The sequence below is a fragment of the Arvicanthis niloticus genome, chromosome 3, assembly GCF_011762505.2.
Source record: "Arvicanthis niloticus isolate mArvNil1 chromosome 3, mArvNil1.pat.X, whole genome shotgun sequence".
NCBI lineage: Eukaryota > Metazoa > Chordata > Mammalia > Rodentia > Muridae > Arvicanthis > Arvicanthis niloticus.
In genome coordinates this window covers 33,909,221-33,929,761 of record NC_047660.1, presented here as the reverse complement: position 1 = coordinate 33,929,761, position 20,541 = coordinate 33,909,221, and positions in this window count along the sequence as shown.

Genomic DNA, 20,541 nt, shown 5'->3' with positions numbered 1-20,541 from the left:
AGACAGCCAAGCTTAGGCAGGTAAAGGAGTTGGAAAACTGAAAACTGGTGATAATGTAATAGAAAAAGGGGGGGGGGGGCATGTTCTAGCCCCAGCAAGCAGCAGAACTTGGCAGCTTTGGCCACGTGCAGGTGTCATGCAAAGGAGTTGAGTCACCATGAAGAAAGCCTATGAGAGTCTATTGGTAAAGCCTGGTTGCAGTGAAAGACCCCAGAATATTGAATACACTAGTACCATGGGATGATTATCAAGAACAGCAGCAGCAGTGGAGTGGAGTTGGCCAGAGACTAGAGTGCTACAGGAGGCAAAGATGGAGAAGTGATACCAGTCCTTTGGAGGAGCCCAGAAGATCAGGTGTGGATCTTAGACATAAAACCAAGAAGCTATAACATTGAAGTTGCCTTGGAGACCCCAAGATGTTCAAGATGTCAGGACTGTGGGCTATCTGCTGAGGAAAGCTGCTAATAGGGAGTTGAACCAGCCCAGGAGAAAGAAGTTTGTTGCAGTCAACAAAGATGAAAAAGGAGTTGGAGATCTTTGACATCAGCCATGGAGATATAGAGTTTGAGGTTTGGAGTTTGGAGTTTGGAGTTTGGAGTTTGGAGTTTGGAGTTTGGAGTTTGACCAGCCAGTTTGCTGTCTTCCTTTGGACATTACAGTTAAGTGATTGAATGACTCTCAGAAGAGACTTTGAACTTTGGACTTTTAACATTGTTGAAACTGCTATAGACTATGGATATTTTGGAAGTTGGACTAAATGTATTTTGCATTATGCTGTGTTTAGGGATGGCCCCCATAGACTCATATGTTTGGCCCCCCTCCCCAGACTCATATGTGATGGTTTGTATGTGCTTGGCCCAGGGAGTGGCACTATTAGAAGGTTAGAGAGTGTGTGTTGGAGTAGGTGTGTCACTGTGTCTTTAAGATCTTCATCTTAGTTGCCTGGAAGCCAGTATTCTGTTAGCAGCTTTCAGATGAACATGTAGAACTCTCAGCTCCTCCTGCACCATGCCTGCCTGGATGCTGCCATGTTCCCACCTTGATGATAATGGACCGAATCTCTGAACCTGTAAGTCAACACCAATTAAGCAACTTGTAAGAGTTGCTTTGGTCATGATGTCACTTCACAGCAGTAAAACTTTAACTAAGACAGTAGTACAGTTGATTCTTGAGATAGATCAATTTGCAACTTTCTGAGGCATGGCCATATACATTTTCAGAGTGGCTGTACAAGTTTGCATTCCCACTAAAACGGGAGGAATGTTCCTATACTGGCTGGCTTTGTGTGTCAACTTGACGCAAACTGGACTTATCACAGAGAAAGGAGCCTCTCTTGAGGAAATGCCTCCATAAGATCCAGCTGTAAGTCATTTTCTCAATCAGTGATCAAGGGTGGGGGGCCCATTGTGAGTGGTGCCATCCCTGGGATGGTAGTCTTGAGTTCTATAAGAAAGCAAGCTGAGCAAGCCAGAGGATGCAAGCCAGTAAGTAACATCCCTCCATGGCCTCTGCACCAGCTCCTGCTTCCTGATCTGCTTGAGTTCCAGTCCTGAATTCCTTTGGTGATGAACAGCAATGTTGAAAGTATACACTGAACAAACCCTTTCCTCCCAAATTGTTTCTTGGTCATGACATTTTGTGAAGAATAGAAACTCTGACTAAGACAGTCCCTCTTGCTTCACATCCTCACCAGTACAAGATGTCACTTGTGTTATTGTTCTTAGCCATTCTGACAGGTATAAGATGGATTTTCAAAGCAGTTTTGATTTGAATTTCCCTGATGACTAAGGCCATTGAACATTATATGTGGATATACAGGCATATCCACACTGTATTATACTCATATTATTTTTTATTCTTGCTAACAGAATGGAAAAGGTCTCAATTTTTCCATATCTGTCTGTCCTGGTCAAATTTTTGTCAATGCTAGAGTTATCTGAAAAGAGGGAAGAATTGGAAAATTGCATCCTAAGATTGGCCTGTGGAACATTTTTTCCTTTAAAAATAATGATCATTGTGGAAGTGTTCAATCCACTGTGTATGGGGCCATCCCTGAGCAGGTGGTCCTGGAGAGTATAAGAAATCAGACTGAGGAAGCCATGGGAACATGCAGGGCCCTTCCGTTGCCTTTGTATCAGCTCTTGTCTCCAGATCTTTGCCTTGATTGAGTTCCTGTGCTAACTTCCCTCAGTGGTGGACTGCTACCTGGAGGTGTGAGGTGAAGTAAACCCTTTCCTGTCCAAGTTGTATTTGGTCTTGTGGTTTCAACCCAGCCATAGAAACCCTAAGTAAGACAACTTCCAGTGGACACTGTTCTATGGAATTTCAATCTTAGGGTGGGGGTAGTATAGGCATCACACTTTCTGGGTTCAAATATGTTACAAAGCCACATTTTAATTTTTTTATTTAAAATACATACCAAAGCTTATCTTTGTATTATTGAGGTTTTATTCAAATAGCCTCTGATAGTTTGAGCTGTGTCTTGTATAGGCTCATGGTCATGGTATTGGGTCCTACCTGATGGATTTGTTTGGGAAGATTTAGAAGATGTGGCCTTGCTGGTACAAGTGTGTAACTAGGTGCACACCTACTTCTTATTTACTCTCTGCTTCCTGTTTGGGGTTGGAGATGAAATATCTCTCAGCTTCCTGTTCCTGTTGCCAATGACTACCATTTTCTGCCAAGCCTTCTCAATATAATGGACTCTTATCTCTACACAGCTGTAGGCAAACCTGAAGTCTTTCTACTATAACTAACTTTAGTCACCATGTTTTATCACAACAAAAATAAGTAACAAAAGCAATGCAGAAATAAATCTACAATATATGATCAAATGACTTATGAGTGCCATATAGACAAAATTTTTCTTTCAAGAAATTATGTGGATAAACAGGTTATTATATGTTTTGTATTATATAAAGCAGTCAAATTGATGTAGATTAATAATATGAAAACAAGGCATGAAATCATGGAAATCCTAAAGAACACACACAGAAAGTCTTGACAATGAGTTTGATAATGAATTAATGAGAGCTCTCAGTTAAATGTTTGTGTCCCCTACATTTATATGTTAAAACATGGTTTAACATGTTAAATATGTGATTTACCTTAGCCTCGGGTCGACTCTTCAGACAAGGGCAAAAAGCAAAGTGTGATTTTGTGTATTTGGATGTGAAACTTTCTGGAGTTGATTAGATCATGAGATTAGTCTTCTTAAAACAGAAAGTCTGCAAAAGATTTATCACCACCGTTGGCCATGTGAGATTTTTTACGTGGAATAAAGTTACAGACGAACATAGTCATTCATGCAATAGGGTCTTCAGGGACATCAAACAGGTCAGTCTTTGATCTAGGACTTTCTAGTCTCTATAATTATGGGAAATAACTTTCTGTCATTATAAGTTACCCAGCCTACAATATTTTCTACAGCATCCTCAATAGACTGTGTTGGTTGGTATTTGTCAACTTGACACAGACCTAGACATATCTTGGGAAAAGAATCTCAGTTGAGAAATGTCTCTAGTAGGTTGCCTGCAAGCAAGTCTATCAAACATTTTTTTAAAAAAATATTAATTATTGATATAGGAGAGGCCAGCTCACCATGAATAATGCCACCTATAACCAGGTAGTCTTGGGTGGTATAGAAAAGCAGGATGAGCAAGCCAGTAAGTGTCCCTTCCCAAGGATTCTACTTCAGTTCCTGGCTCCAGTTTTTTCTTTAACTTCCTTTGATGATGTAGAAATCGAAGCAGAAAAGAACCCTTTTCTCCCCCAAGTTGCTTTTGGTCATGGTGTTTGTTTAATCACAGCAATAGAAACAAGACACAGACTTAAACAATAAATATGACATCCAAAATATAAGTAACAAAATGCAAAGAAGCAAGTAGAGCGGTCTCAAACTAAAAGCTTCTACTTAGCTAGCAGAGTAAATTAAAAACAACAAAATAAAAACAAACCACATAATGGGAAGCCTATTAACAAACCATGTACCAGGCAAGTGATTACTCTTTAAAGTACATGGGGAATTCCTACAATTTGACAGGAAAATTAATAACCAGATTGAAAATGAACTAGATAGTGGAGTCAGTGGTTGTGGGTGTTGGAGAGCTGGCCTGGCCTCTCCTTGGTTGCAACACAACTCTTCTCAGTTGATGGCTTCTGTTGGGGATAGATGTGGAGAAAGACCTACCTTCACATTCGGGGCTGGCCACTGGGAATTTGACTATGCTTCAGTGAGCATATGAACAGCACAAAATGGTTTAATTTTCTTTCTTTTCTTCCTTTTAATTTTTTTTGAGGGGGAGGGAGATCACAGGGGAATAGGGCAGATATGGGAGCTCAGGAAGGTGAGCACAATCCAGGTGCATGATGTGAGATTCCCAAATAATCAATAAAGAGATGAACTAGGTACTTAAGTAGATCTTTCTATAGAGGACTAATGTTTAGAAAGTTTGGGAAGAAGTTCTGTATTAGTAGTCATCAAGTGAACACTAATGAGAAGTGCAGTGGACCCACATACTTTGTATTATACTGCACTGATAACAATATGCTAACGCAGGATCTCTGTTGGTTTTAATTCATTAATTTGGGTGGAATGTGAGATATTTTGTTTAACATAAATTGGAAGTTATCTCTGGCATCTGGAGACTAAAGCACACCCTAATGAGTAGAGTTGCCAATTTTCCTTCTACCATTGCTGTTCAGTTCATATCCATATCTACATAAAAGCGGAAGCTGTCACTTCACTGTTCCACTTATTCTTGCAGCATCTCAAGTATCCAAATTGATTTTTTAAAAAATGCTAATTTGTAAAACAGCAGAGATAAGATTCAAGGATGCTTGCTTAGAGGAGGTTTATTTATTAGGGAAAAGACTTATCCTTTGAAAATTATTATCATAATTATTAGTAAGAACCCAATTCTATGTTTATTATTAAGGCAAAGTCCCCATTAGGCTAACGAAAGATAGATGTTTATTGCAGTGGGATATCTGACTGAACAGGCTATGTAATCAGCTTCAAAATGTCAGTCAGGGAATCAGCAGGGCAGAGGCTATTCTGTGGTATGATTCAGTACTTATGTATGTATTTATTTTCAGAATTGTGAAAGACTTCCTCTTGACATCTTCTGTCTTCCTTGTACAAGTAATTGTTCTGTATAACTTAAAAGCAATATTTAGTACTTGAAGGTCACTTATGTGAAAATGGCTTAGATGTCCAAGGACCTACATCAACTCAATGAGTATGTTGAGAGTCATTGAATCGCATACTCTCTGAGTTAAAGTTGTTTGTTCTCAATCCACACTGATGAAGAACTCTACCCCACAGTCACCTTGCTGTAATGTTTCCATCTCACACCAGGAAAATTGGAGACCTGCAATGACAGCCCACTCCAACCTGTTTACCGACATCCCTGTCTTCATTTGTAGGGCTTGACTCTGAGCCGTCAGGCCATGTAAAAGCTTTGAAAGTAAATAATGAGAGTGCTATTTAGCTTAAATCACGCAAAACCATTAAATCTTTCAATACAATAAACACTTGACTTTTAAAAGCTTTAGTCCCAAATGTGTGATATGCTCAAGACACAAACATTTTTCCATAGAACACAATTTCTCCCCTAAAGTGTATTAAGTCCTCAAGTAGGAAACTGTAGCCACCTACCACTGTGTTTCCACATGCTTGTTTGGCACTTATCCCTAAGGTCTTTGTGGAACATTTTATAAAAGTTCCAACTCACCCTTTTTGTTCATTCCTTTACTCAATCAAAAAACACTTTTGGAGACCTATTACATGATAGGTAGTTTTAAGTTCTGGGCACATTATAGAAGAGAATGTATTCAATCCCTGGCTTTAGTCGCTATGAGTCTATTGAAGGTTCAGCCAAATTGAACCAAGTACAAAGGAGTGACAGGTGACGTGTTGTTGAGGATGACCTTATTGAAAAAGTTGCATCTAAGCTGAGACTTGACTGAGTTGGTCAATTAAAAAGACAGGGAAAAAAAAGATATTTTCAGTGGGGCAAAATGCACACAGTCACAGATTACGTGAAGTCCTTGAGACTAAAAAAAACCATGAAATATTGACGGTTGAGTTTTGTCAAATATGTAAGTTCTAGAGCATTAAGAGGCCATTGTTAGAAAACTGAGATTATTCTCAGAAAGTAGGGAGCCTTGCTGCAGTGAAGCCAAGGTAGACCCAGGCTGTGAGCTCATTGACCGTGTAGTTGTGGACTGAGTCTCTGAGATGCTAGTGGACTTTTCAGGAGGGCCACTAAAGACTAGCTGAGATCTGCAAATCTGAATTCAGAGGGCAGGCTCAGGGTGGAAATAAATGGAGTATAAAAATGAAGGTCTCGGAAAGGATCAGCGAAGAGAGGGAAAAGGAAAAAGATGTGGGACTGAGGCCTAGAGAGGGGCAACAATTAGAGCCCAAAGAGAAAGAATGGGCCACAAAATGTTGAGAAGGGAAGGTGGCAAGGAGATAGAAGGACATCCAAGAAGACTTTAAGGTGTAGCTGAAATAATCACTGAGTTGAAGTGGACAGAGGAGAGCAGTGACATGCCTACTGCATTGAATGCTGGGAGGAGATTGGTTTTGGGTTTTCTAAATCATAGCATCAGAACAAAATTCAGTACCTCATTCACTTACTTATCTCTTGTGTTTTCACCCTTGTTTCTTCTGTTCATTTGCAAAAATGACAATTACTAGGTGAGCTGTGAACACTGTGAAAGGAAAGCCCTTCATCTGTTTTTCTTTGTGAGTTCTGATTACCATTGAATTCTCTGGATCATTCTCACAATTCTATTTTGCCATCATCTGCAGAACCTAAAATCTTCAAAAGTCACCACTTTTCAAATGTGAGTCTATTTTAGACATAGTTTATTATTTTTGAAAATTATCTATGTTCATTTTAAAACATATTAGCTCTTCACCTTTCAATGGATTTGAATTGAAGTCTTGTAAGAGCCTTGGAATATTAAGCTTATCAGAAAGTTAGGACAAGTTTTCCCTATAGCATAGAGAGTAGTTTTAAATTCAAAGTGGAAAAAAATTCCATATCTTAAAATAGAAGCAAATTTTTTCTCTGTTTCACATTCTTTCAAGATATCCACAATCCTTTTTAAACTCTCTATTTATTATTAAATACAAGCAATTTAGCTCCTTTGTAAGGTTATGCAAATAACTCATCCAGAATTAGCATTTAACATGCAGTTCTTATATCCACAGGAATGTTTTGTATAAAGTTGTTTTAAAAAGATTCAAATCTTTATAATTAGTAAGGGAAAATATATTAATAGGAATAAAGGGATACTCTGCTAATCTTCCATATGTAAATTAGCTTATAATTTTCATCATTTGCTTTAGAAGCTACAGAACAATGGAACTTTTATTCTTCAATATTGCTGTTTCTCTCCTGCTGGAAAGTCTGTGCTTCCCCATGTCTATGTAAGGACAAATAGGATCTTATTTTAGTTTTGTTGGGAAGAGATGGTTGGGTAATTTCTTAGTGAGTGGCAATCTCAGGACACACTGAAAAGCTGACTCTCTTGTATTCTCATGTCCTGGTTTGCTTTGCTAGTGGCCTGAATTCCACCCATATTTACCCAGGTCCTTCCATCTCCCCACCCTTGCCCCAAATCTTTATATACAGGACACTTTTATTCATTAGCTTTCTTGTCACCATGATCAACTATCTGACACAAGCAATGTGCAAGAGTTAAGGCTTACTTAGGCTCATTGTTTGAAAGCCTTAGGTGCATTGTGGCAGAGAAAACATGGGTGAAGCAGTTTAAATCGTTGCTGACAGTTAGCAGAAATGTGGAAGGCATCAGGAACAGATATAGCTCCCCGTAGACATGTCTTCCATGACTTACATCTTTGAAATTAAGCCCTACCTTCTACTTTTCATCTCTTTGCAATAATGTCACCATATTATGAATCCAACAAGGGACCAAGCCCTTCATTGGATCAGAGCCTTCAAATGCATTTTACTAATCTGTTAGATTAGACTAATAATAATCTTTTATTAGTCTTATTGGGTTAATAAGTAAAATTAACTATCACAATATTATTAGAAAATGTATAGGGGAACTGCTCACCTCTTTGATAGGCTCTCTCCTTACTGAAAAGTCTTTATATATTTTTGAAAAGAATCCCGTAGGCTGCAGATGGGTGATGGTCAGCCATATAGTTTGTACTGACTAGATTCTTCCCAGTCTTGTTGATCTTACATAGCATGATATTTTCATTCAGGGTTTCAGAAATATAGTGCATAGCCTTGGGAATTCACACGGGCAGTGAGTGATTTCAAACCAAGCCAGACTGAAAACTATTATAGGGATTTATTTGCCAAGCCTAGAAAGTGAAGAAATGATTTCTGAAGAGGCACTTCAATAGACATATATTTAAATAGGATTCTTACAGTTGCCAAGTAGTGGGACTACGAGGCCTATGAAATGTATAAAGGATATATGATCTTTCAGCAAACATCTAGAAAGTGACCAGTTATCAGGGAGAACTCTGGCAAACTAGATAAAAGCTGAAAATAGCACCTGCTCATTGAAAAGATGTTACTTTCCATTGGCAAAATGGATGTTCACAATGACATTCATCTTAGTCGTGATAAACTCAACAGAGGCCAGTGCATGGCATTCAATGTGAGAAAGGAAGGGGGGCACCTTGCAACCACCTCCAGAGCCAAGGAGCGCTTTAATGACAGCTGCTTCCCTCCATCCTTACTGCTACCAGCCCATCTAAGTACAGGAGTCTTTCTCTAGAAAGTCTCCAACTTCTCAGCCTCGTCTTCCTGGCCACATCTTTTCTGCAGCCAAAGCTATAGCTCTCAAAAGGAAACTATTTTCTCACTAAAAAGCCTTCAGTGGCTTTCTATTACACCCTAGAGTCCAAACCCTTAATCTAGCTGCTGCTTTATTCCTGATCTTTACTTGAATTTCCCTAAGTTGCCATTTCTTTCAGCTTCTGGGGTTTTTTTGTACATGTAAAACTCTCTGCCTAAAACAACTGTCCTTCCTCAAAAATCCATGCATGTAAGTATAGAAAAAGATGTGTGTATGCTTATAAACACAGACACACAGACACACACAGACACACACACACTACAAGCCTCCATCTCCATACTCTCCATTTCTTTTCTGAGCTATTGTTACTGACTTTTTTTCCTCCTCCTTGTCCACAACACCCCATTTTCATCCATAAACCTACCAGATGAAGCCTTAAGCAGATGGAAATGACCATTAGAGGCCAACCTCCTCAGTAGCCTGTAGGCAGGAGACTGCAACTGGATGCTGGGTCAGTGGGTTAAGTTTGCCGGAGCTTTCGCTGATGGTTGCTTATAAAGAGGGACATCTCTCTCACAGCTGTTATCTCACACACTAGTCCCGTCATCCCCGGATTAGGTCATCTATGATAGGAGCTGAGTTGACAATAGACAGATGCAGTCATTCGTATACACAGCCTTGGAGATTCCCCTGGGAGAATTGGAGCCAACAATGACAAAGCTCTTACCTGAAAAGTACTCCTTTCCGTTATGTGTCAGGGAGATCACAACCCCTTCACATTTGGGGCTGAGACCTTACTGCTTATCAAATTCCATTGCCCACTTTTGCTCACAAGGAAATGGAGGCCCAGGGAAGGACAGTGAGATGCTCTTAGCCTCAAAGGTTATAGATTTGTTCTCCATTGACCTTTCTCCCAGATCACATGACCTCACAAACAAGGTTTGCTGAGATAATTGGGTAATTTGAACTTTGTAATACTCTTGTGATGTATAATTATTTTAGATAAAGTTGTCCTGAGAGAATATCTTTCTTTAAAAAAAAAAAAAAAAAAAAAGACCAGCACTAGTGCAATTAAACCTGCTATACCAAGGCCTCCAAGAGACTAATTCAGCTTGGGGTCTTTTTTCTATGCTGCAACAACCAAGAATGAAGCATTGGGCTATATTTTGTCTTTAAAAATAAGGCTTTACAGTATTGAGGAGTGTGGCTGGATTTTTGGCTACTTTACAGGTTTCTTTTTCTACAACCCTTCTTTACCCCTATCCCACCCTTCCAAACCACCAACACTAGGGATCCCACCCTTCCAAACCAGCAACATTAGGGAAAAAGAAGGCTAGAGGGGAAAAGGGGTGTCAGTATTATTAGACCACTTCCTGATGATTAGGAATATCAAATTCCTTGAGGGGAAAGTTTGATCTTTGCTGCTAAGATACCTGTTTATTCTTCTAGTCTCTTAGTGTACAACTATTTGGCAAACCGCAACCCCAGCAACCGACAGTATCCAACTACCAACCAGCCAACCCTACTGGGGCTCTTACATTTATATATCCTCTGAGAAGTCCCCAGAATTCTAAATACCACAAGCTACAAACTCTCTGTAGCTGGCAAAGCCTCGGCCCTGCTAGAGCATGAGGCAAATCTTTGTCAGCTGCTGTGAACAATCTAAAGCAGCCCCATATCCCACACCTGGGATTAAAACGAAAACATATACCTATAACATTTTTGTGGTTTTGAAGAAATCAAGATTTTCACTAAAAGGAGGGCTATGTGTTAATAGTTCATTTAGAGTTGAGTTTACCCCCTTTGTGTTCTCACAGTAGATGATGCCTCTGAACTCATTTAAGTTTCTCCTGTAATTATTGGACCACAGCCACACTAAACTCCCACCAAAAAGGCTATGGTTCAAAAATGTGATATTAAATCTCCATCATCTAAATTTTTGTCAGTCATGTGATCAGATGAGGCACTCACCATGAGAGTGTAGATTTTAGCCATCATTCCAAAGCCTTATTAGGCAGCTTCAATCCCTATACCCACACTCTGCCGATGCTACAATCCCAAGGATTCAGGTTATTTTAACTAACAAGAATTGATTGGGTAGCAAGTATGTCAGAGAATTAAGAGATTTGCCTCTAAGCCTTATGGGGGAGGTCTGTATTCTGAGTCTGTGCTGTCATTTATGCCATGCTGAATATCAAATCCAGAGCCTCTCATGCTAATCAAGCACTCTATCACTGGTACATCCTGGCTCTGGTACGTTGCAATTAACTCCATGTAGCTTCTCTTCTTGTTGTTTCTGAGGAATTTCTCTCTATTTGCCCATTTCCTCTTTTATGACTCTGGCTTTATTAGAATGTCTACTCATTTATAACCTTTAATGTCTCATACCCTCTGCAGATGGCTTTCTTTTTGTCCTTTTGCCTTCAGCCCTCCTTTTAATTGTTCAACTCTTGAGTTTTTATTTCACTTTTAAATTCCTGAGAGAAAAGTCTCATTGCCCTATCTCATTAACATCATCCTTTTAAGGACAAAGCTGTTGTGTCAGACACATAAATAATCTTCTGGATAGCCGCTTACTAGGCTGGCATTTCATTCCCTTCTTCTATGGGGTGGTGTGATACAGAACATTTAAAGGACAATCTAGATCTACCTTTCCTAACATGGCTAGAGATGAAGACCTGTCCTAGAGTTGGCTAACTTCAGCCAATTGAATCTAAATCTCTCGAAGGGTGTATGTGATGATGGCAGTCCTGTGAGACTTTGATGACAGCACCTCACCTGGATGACTGGGATGAAGTGAACGTTGAGCCTCTAGGTAAGTAACAGACTGTGATCTCCTCTTAACTCCCACCTAACAGAGCTTCCACGTCCCTGTAGAGAAAAACTGGTAGACTAAAAATAATGGAGCACATCATCAATTGTTTTTCTTATTTCTGTGACCAAATACCTAAAATAACATAAGAAAAGAAGGACTGACTTTGGCTTTCAGTTTGGGGAACAGAGGACATCATTGTGGAGAAGGCATGGGGACAAAGGTGTGAGGCAACAGATCACCTTGCGCCTCAGAGAGAACAAAAGGGATGACTGGGGGTGCTCAGCTCATGTTCTCCTTTGTATTCAGTCCACCCCCTAGCCTAGGGAATGGTGCTGCCCACAGGTAGGGTAGGTTTGCCCACCTCAGTCTAGAAACTCCACAGGCTCAGGTGTTTATCTCCTAGATGATTCTAGATCCTGTCAAGTTGATAACCACTAGTAACCATCAGAGAATACTTTTAAATTCTTGTGTGTTTAATTGAATTCCATGTACTCATTTAGGCAGTGCAGAAAACTAGATCTAATATTTTTGTATCATAGATGTAATCATTTATAATATTAAATTATAAATACATCTCATCATATAATTTAGTTTCAGAAAAAAAGTTACTGGCTTAAAACCTGCTTTGTGATAATTTGGATATTGAAAACCAATACATGTGTCTAGCTGTCCCTATGGACAAAAGTTACAGGTGATTCATTCCTTACTATACAAAGTAGTCATCGTTACTAAATGTAGTTCAAACTGGAGACACACTACACACTACACATGGCAACAACTTGCATTTTAATATCTTCAGAATGCTATTAAATATCTTAGAGATATCTATAAAGGAAAGAGTGTCCTAGAGCTTGAAATAGGAAATGATTGGAAAAAAAGGAGAAATAAAGTTAGTATTTTTCAGAAAGGAGCTGTATCATCCCATAAATCTTTGAAAAGAAGTTTTCTTGGGCTCTGCTCTAAGCATTCAAATGCTTCCCAGGAGTGCATTGACCTTAAATTAACATTTATAGAGTTTAGCTGACACTGACTTTTGCAGTTTAGTGGAAGGTTTAACGTTGAAGAAGGTAAGTCGTCTAAATTGGTATTGTATATTAAGTTTTGAATAAGGGTGCGTTTCTACAACTGCCACCATTTTCATTTATTTTCCCCTCTAGAACAATAATAACAATTGGTAAAATATGTGAAATGCATTTCCCGTCATGAATAATGCATTTTTATATGTTAACCTCACAGAAGCAGTACTAGTTCAATAGTAACAGCAGCGCTCACGTGGCCTTCTTCAGAACGGGTGTATGTGGCAATCTGTACTATGTGACCTTGGCCGTGTTGTCTTCTGTAGAGTCTGTGATGTAGACACAGTTTGTAAGACATATTAACCAAACACTAAAATAGTAAAGAGGCCCCTTGAAATACATGCTGTGATGTATAAACTCTATCACAGATCAAACGGAAAGGAGTGAGACTTCAGTCTGTTCAGACCATGAGCATATTCTCAATGGGGCACGAGTATCCAGAGGGTAATACAAGAAGTATCAAGATGGCGTTGATGGTGATGGCTTTAACACTGCTGCTGAAGTGGCCCTTGGTTGTATTGCAGTTAATGGCAGTCTTCACGCAGCGCACACACACACACACACACACACACACACACACACACTCGCACAGCAGTGTGCAGCAGATATTCCTTTAGTATATAAACTTCACTTACAAAAATATGTAGCATGAATACATCTAGAAAAATCCCAATCCTCCAGTGTTTAATTTTGTCAGCTATTTTGTCAGGTATAGTAGCAACTTGACCTCTAGAAAATATGCCTAAATATCCATAAGTGAATAGAAAATCCCTCCTTTGGGGCACAAATGTATTAATTAAGTTTATCAAACTGATAGGGTGACATATATGACATTTTATTAGTTACTGCTACAGACTATTGATTGATGAAAAAGATTCAAACCACACATCATTTAGCGTCCCTTTAGTGGCATTTAGAATATTGTTCCAACTCACTAGAAAGTCCATGGTCCAGGGCCACAGGTAACCTTCGGAAAGTGATTGTTTTACAAATGGTTCTGTTTACTGTGTGCCTCACAGAGTACAATCACATAAATGAGGGTAAGGAACCCATGATCTTTTATCACCCTAGCCAATGACATTAAGCATTAGAGAAAAATCATTAACTGCTATGCTTGTACAAACATTCAGGAAATTATTATTATTCCAAGTATTTCTGTGTTTTAGAGAAAACATTCACAGTTACAGCATCATTTAACTAAAATGACTGAAGCCAAGCTGCTAAAAATACTTGTTTCTCCTTCAGACTAAAGAACATATAGCATACATAACAAATTAAGCATTTGTTTAAATGAATAGTCAAGTCAGACTTAAACACACTTGCATATACCTCTTCATACATGATCAGCTAAGCTGGCAGAGTTTGCAAGTGGCAGTTTTCCAAGCCCCAGGAGGAGAGTGGGATGATTAAAGTGTTTCTTGGACAGGCTTCATTGGTCTTTAAAAAGGGGGAAAAAAATCTAGTTAACATCTGGTTGTGTTATATTATTGAAATGCATTCCAGACATTGCTTCCTTTGGTTAAACAGCTGGAATCCTATTCCTCATCATCTACCTTCTCTGGTGTTTAGAAAGAAAGAAGAGCGTGAACAGCAAAGAAACCTGCCTTCTTCATAAACGCCCTTTCTGTTTCAGGTATGCAGTATAAAATTTCATATGTGTTCTTCGTAGTTGGGGTACAGAGACACATACAACTGATAAGCTGTGCATCTAGGGTACAACTGTATTGTTGTACAACTGTGTTGTATCTTGCTATATAGCTCATGCTAGTCTGAGACTCAGTATGTCACCAAGACTGATTCAACCTACAATCCTCTTGTCTTTGCCTCCCAAATGTTGGAACTATAGATGTATGTCACTGTGTCTGGCCCAATGTGATGGTTAATATTATCACTTTCACAGTATCTAGGATTATATAGGAAAGAACTCATTGAACATGATAGAAAGGAATTGACAATGTTAGGTTAATTAAGGTTAGAAGGCCTATGTGGATGGCACCATCCCATGGCTGGGGTCTTGGACTGAATAAAAGACAGAAAGCAAACTGACACTAATGTCATCTCTCTGTGTTTCTTGACTAATGGTCACATCTTGACATGATGTGACCGGTCATCATAAGCTCTGACCACCGTATCTCCCCTGCCATGATGAACTGTAAGACCGTCAAACCCTGAGTGAAAATAAACCCTCTCTTCCTTAAGTTGTTCTTTGTAAGTTTTTGGTCACAGAGAAGAGAAAAATAACTAGTGTTAATAGTTTAGTTGTTATAGTATCTCAGGTTCTAGACAAAAAAATAGGAACTAGAATAAGTATTTCAAGCAGACTGGATAATATTTGTGCTGAACTTTGAAGGCTGAAAGATCAGAAAGAGAATGCTAATGTAGTCTGATATTAGTCAAGAGAAATAGAAATAACAGAATATCTTTGTTAGTTTATTTGTTTCTTTCTGTCTGCCTTGCTTCCTTCCTTGCCAGATGTAGATATATAAAAATGATTCATTGCCAGGCATGTAGTACATACTGGAAATTCTAGCATTTGTGAAGTAGAGACAGGAGGATAAGGAATTCAAGGTCATCCTCAGCTATATGGTAAAAATGAGGCCAGCCTCACCTGCACAGAAAACAGCAACAGAATGAGAATCATTAAGAAGGATAGATTCCTACCATTTTGGAAGCTAGAAAGTCCTACAACCTACCATCTGACAGCATGAAGCCCAGAAAAACTGATGGTGTATTTTTTGTCCAAAGTCAAAATTCTGAGAGCTGGAAGTATTTATTTCTGAGGTCAAAAGAAAATGGTTGACTCAGCTTAAAGAAGAGTGAGAGGTAGAAGGGGAGAGAGAGAGAGAGAGAGAGAGAGAGAGAGAGAGAGAGACAGAGACAGAGACAGAGAGAGACAGAGACAGAGACAGAAGAGAGAGAACTTGTGACACTTACATTAGTACTTCTCTCCAGGGGCACAGAATTGTCTCCCCATATCATGATAGAACTCCACCATACTAGAATATGTTTCAATGATTAAGAGTCCTTCACTTTATTGTTATAAGGATTGTGTGTGTGTGTGTGTGTACTCTAGCAAAACCCCAAGCTAGCTGATTAGCACATGATTAATAAAGTAGGGTATATGATCCCTTGAAGTAAATTATAATATACTTAATTAAGAAAAATTCTTTCCAGAAATATAACATGATTAACATTAATTAGTCTATTTAATTTTGCAATATTGTATTAGAATACTATTTATCTTGATTATTAAATTTTTGTCACCCCTTCAAATTTTGTCCCTAGCATCAACCTGATGAATGCTTGATATCAGATCCAAAGGTTTCCTCATTAAGTCATAGTTTCATAAAAGCAGATCCCTAAATGATTAAGACAGAGGACAAAAGTGTAAGTGTTGTAGTGGAGCCAGGAAGTCATACTGGGAGCAGCACATGGAGGGGAGGAGCATGGTGTGGAGGGGAGGAGCATCATGTGGTGGGGGACACAGGTGTGTGTTAAAAGATACAAGGACTCCATGGGACAACTTGGGGCCACTTCTGATATCTGTTCTTCAGATCTTCCTCATAAACTCTGTGTAACTGGTGGGAAAGTGGAGGGAGCTGTTTTCTCGTGGACTAGGCAAGATACCTGCTCTTCAGATGTCTACTTGATAAAGTGAGCTACCAACTAGGGCAGGAGTATCCTCTCCTATCCTGTGACAAACACGGTGACACGTGGATGAGAAGTGATAGTGGCGTGTGGCAATATTCTGGAACAACTCATTTGCTTTGGCAGGAAGCCCTGGGAGAGAAACTGCTTTCTCCTGGAGGGTGCTGGTGCCCTCAAGTGGCTCTGTGGGCTGCAACCCGGCTTAGGAACCGGAAAGCACAACCTTGTTCTGAAGCCAGATGAGGGAAGACAGATAGCAGCAGGGTTTTCCTGGGGCCAAAGGCCGGTAGGAAGCATGCTGGTGAGCAGAGCAGCCAGTAGGCATACACATGAATCAAGAAAACTCACTGGTTGCCATAGCTGGTGGGACGGGACAGGCACAGGTAGCTAGAGTTATTTGTGTTTGAAAATCTGGTAGTTTACTGTACTCTAAGCAGTGGCATACATATGGCTAATGACCAACCAAGACTAATTACACGACTGCATGAGTCCTCGATTTAAACACTTGATTTGGGGCTACATTATCAACCGAGAGTAGTTATTGCATTATTATGGCCCTTGACCAATGGCTCAGACTCGGTGCTCAGGCTGAGCTAGTTTATTTCAGCTGAGCTTTTATGCACAGCTTTATGAACAGCAAAATCACACAGACAATTGATATGCCTCTGACCTGTTTATATCATCCTATTAGAGAATATGTGGAGTTACTATCTTGATTACTAAAACACAAATTTAATTAAAACTTTATTTGTTCACTTGTCATCTTATGTGTGTTTTAAAGTATAGCAAATGTATAATCAATTCCCCATAAGTCTATCTCTGTATAGAAATATATTTGTTGAAAGTTATTAAATATATATATATATATACATATACATATATGTATATATTTCTAAAAGTTCAAAATCCCAATGAAGATTATGCTCACAAACTCTCACTTAGCAGGCAAAGATACTCTAAGAAACTGAGGTTTTGCCCAAATAATTAAACAATATCAAGCGGTAAAAAGCAGGGATTAGAATTCTGCGCTTGAGTCTCTCCTGTCCCCGGGCTCCATTCTCTCTGCCACTTTACTTCAGCAGAGAAAAAAGTAAACTGCAAGAAAGCAAACTATTTTAACTATGAAAGGTGACCCGAAGAAAAATCATTTCAAGACCAAGTCCGTTGCAGCAAAATTCATTAGCTTCCTCCAGGATGAAAGCTGGTGTCTGGGTGACATCCCAAGGTTACCAATACTTGTCAGTCCAACAACTCGCAGACTATACATGATGGGGAATCTTTGGGGTTTGGCATCAAAGGAGAAAGGATGTAAAAATGGCCCTGATGGATGTTCTGAGGTTGTTTGATCTAAATCCAGAGAAAATAGCAGCTATCACAGCTGATGGAGCACCCGCTATGACTGGGAAGATGAATAGGAGGGAGGAAAAAAAATTAAAGTCAGAAAAGCTTGTGCTAGACATTTTATCATATCTTTTTATTTTATTTTTTACAAACCGAGCTTGACAACTTGGAAATCCCTTTGTGTGGTTTATAAAATAGAGAATTCTAAATGAAGGCCCAGATTCACCAACAGACCAAGCAATTATGTAAACAATTTCTGTTCCCCAATATGGCTCGTCATCGTTGTTGCATTTTCAAGTCAGATCACTTCCGTGAGGTGGAACAGAAATGCATATGATGCATATCTTTGAAGCGTGGGCTTTCAGACATGGTGAGGTGTCAGTTTCCCAGCGTCCTAGTGACAAGAAAGGTACTTGTGCTGTATTTCTGCTTCTGATTTACACTCAGAGAGGAGTCAACTGAAAGACAAACGTGCTGGCTGATAATTTGCATTCTTGTTTCGTTTTTTCCTGTGGTGACTGGTGTGTAGTCTCAGATTTCTTTACCATGGCTGTTTGTTAGGGTAGACTCACGTTGCAAACATAATCACACACACACACACACACACACACACACACACACACACACACACACACACAGCAAGAGAGAGAGAGAGAGAGAGAGAGAGAGAGAGAGAGAGAGAGAGAGAGAGAGAGAGGCATAGGCCCTCACACATAATTCTTTCAAGTTACAGTTAGGAGGTTGCTCTACGTGGCTTCTTTAAAAGACTTTCCTTGTGTCTATGCTGGCTGGTTCGTTAGTTTACAATCTCTCAGAGAACAAGTACCTAGTGTATTATGCCCTTTGTGTTCTCCACATACTGTGACTGCTCGATAAATGCTATTGACCGACTGACACGTCTCCCTCCTTTTCCCTTTGTCTCTGACACCTCTGTTTTCTTTCAGAAATGGTATTTTTTTTTTTTTTAAAAGTGGCAATAGTCCCCACTCTGGGCTTATCAAAAGCTCTTCCGGCCTCTAACTTTTTCTTTATGTAAGATTTTTTTTTTTTAACAATAGACAAAATACAGGTGGAAGGAAACTGATATTCTAGTGCCCCTTAACAATAAATCCTGTTTTTTAATTGGAGCGTGGCAAGGGTCTTGCAGAATGGAAGCTTTTACCCCAAGAACAATCAGAGCAGGAACATCTCTGTTGAAGGTGCCATTAAAAAATAATAATGCCTCCTGCCTGCCCTGCCCACTCCAACAACTGAATTCAGGCCAGGGTATTAATGGACAGCCGTGTTTTATTTTTCTTCTGTTATACAATGGGTCAGAGACACTGTCTGTATTCAGTATCTCTGTTGTTCTCTCACAGAACTTAAATAACAGTTGGTTCTCCTTTTGAAGGAGACACCCAAATCACAATTATTTTTTTTAACCTTACCTTAGGAAAAGACTTGGTGGTTCAGTGATACCCAGAAATGTGGACTTTTCAGAAGATTAAAGTGTAGCCTGCATCAAGTCAAACATTATTTGATCTTTCACTGGCCAGGCTATGTGCCTTGATGGCTGTTTGCTTTCTGTATCACAGCTATTATGGATTGTATAGCTGTGTTGATGATAGCGATGGCAGAATTGCACCCATGTCAGTTCGCTTCATCTGTGTTAGTCGCCTGCAAAAGGAACTGCTGAGGAAAATCTCAACTTGATGTGGGTGGCACCTGCTCTTTAAAGACTCCACTCTCAGCAATCAGAGATTACAGCAGCATCCTCTCTAGTGTTGCTTCTATGTCCTATTTCACTTCTTCTAATAGTCCTTGTTTAATACTGACCAGATCAAAAACAGTATTCAGAAAAGAATGCGTAAGTACCAGTCACAAAGATCAGTATGAGACTGTTGATAGCAGTTCTCACATTGTTCATTTGCTGGCATTGTGTCTGCCTGGAGCAGATACTGACACTGTGTCTATAACCACTGAACAGCCTTCTCCTATTCAGATCTGGATAGCACCAGCATAGAAAATATGATGATTTTGAGATGTGATGCTCACATCCGTACTGCCACCACTTGGGAGACAGAGAGATAAGGATTGGAGAGGCCAAGACCAGCCAAAAACTACATGGTCATGTGAGACCCTCTCTCAAAGAAACGAAAACAAAATTTAAAACAATGAGGACTGTGTATATTAGTTTGCTTAAGACTCAACCAGGATTCCAGGGCAAAAAGTGTGTTTGGGAATCAGTCTCTGGAAGTCTCAAAAGATGGTACACTAGGTGCTTTAAACTATGAAGGATATGGGATAGATGTCCATTTCTCTCTAGCTGTAGTTTCTGAGTGGTACCAGGTGTCTCATCCTGTGTTTAAAACACAGCAAGTTCTGGATGACAGGACAAGGAAAGGACATGCTGCAAGGGTGTTGGGGCTCCAGCTTGCTGCTCAGATCTCTTTCCCTCAGGCAGGTACCTATGGAATGATGTTCCTGCCCAGAACAGGTTCAGGATGTGAACAGAACTGCCCAGAACAGCTCAGGCAGTGGACCGTCCCATAGAGGCAGGATAGACATTGCCAAGTGGAGTTGTGAAAGGGTCTTGGAGGTCTTGTCTTCTGAGTCTTTGAACCAAATAGGGAAAACTGAATTTATGGGGTCAAGAACAACAGCTGCACTCTCAATGTGCTTTGTAAACAGCTACTAGGTTGTTCTAGGGCCAGGAAGATAATAGCGTGCGTGTCAGGTGTTGACTCGGGAAGTGGCCACATCTCACAGAGGAAAGCCATAGTGCAGATACAGTAGATGACCAGCCTAATAGTCACACAGATGGCAGGGAGCAGAGTTGGGATTAAGCAGTCTTGTTAGAGCCTGTTCTTGTGACCACCAGACACT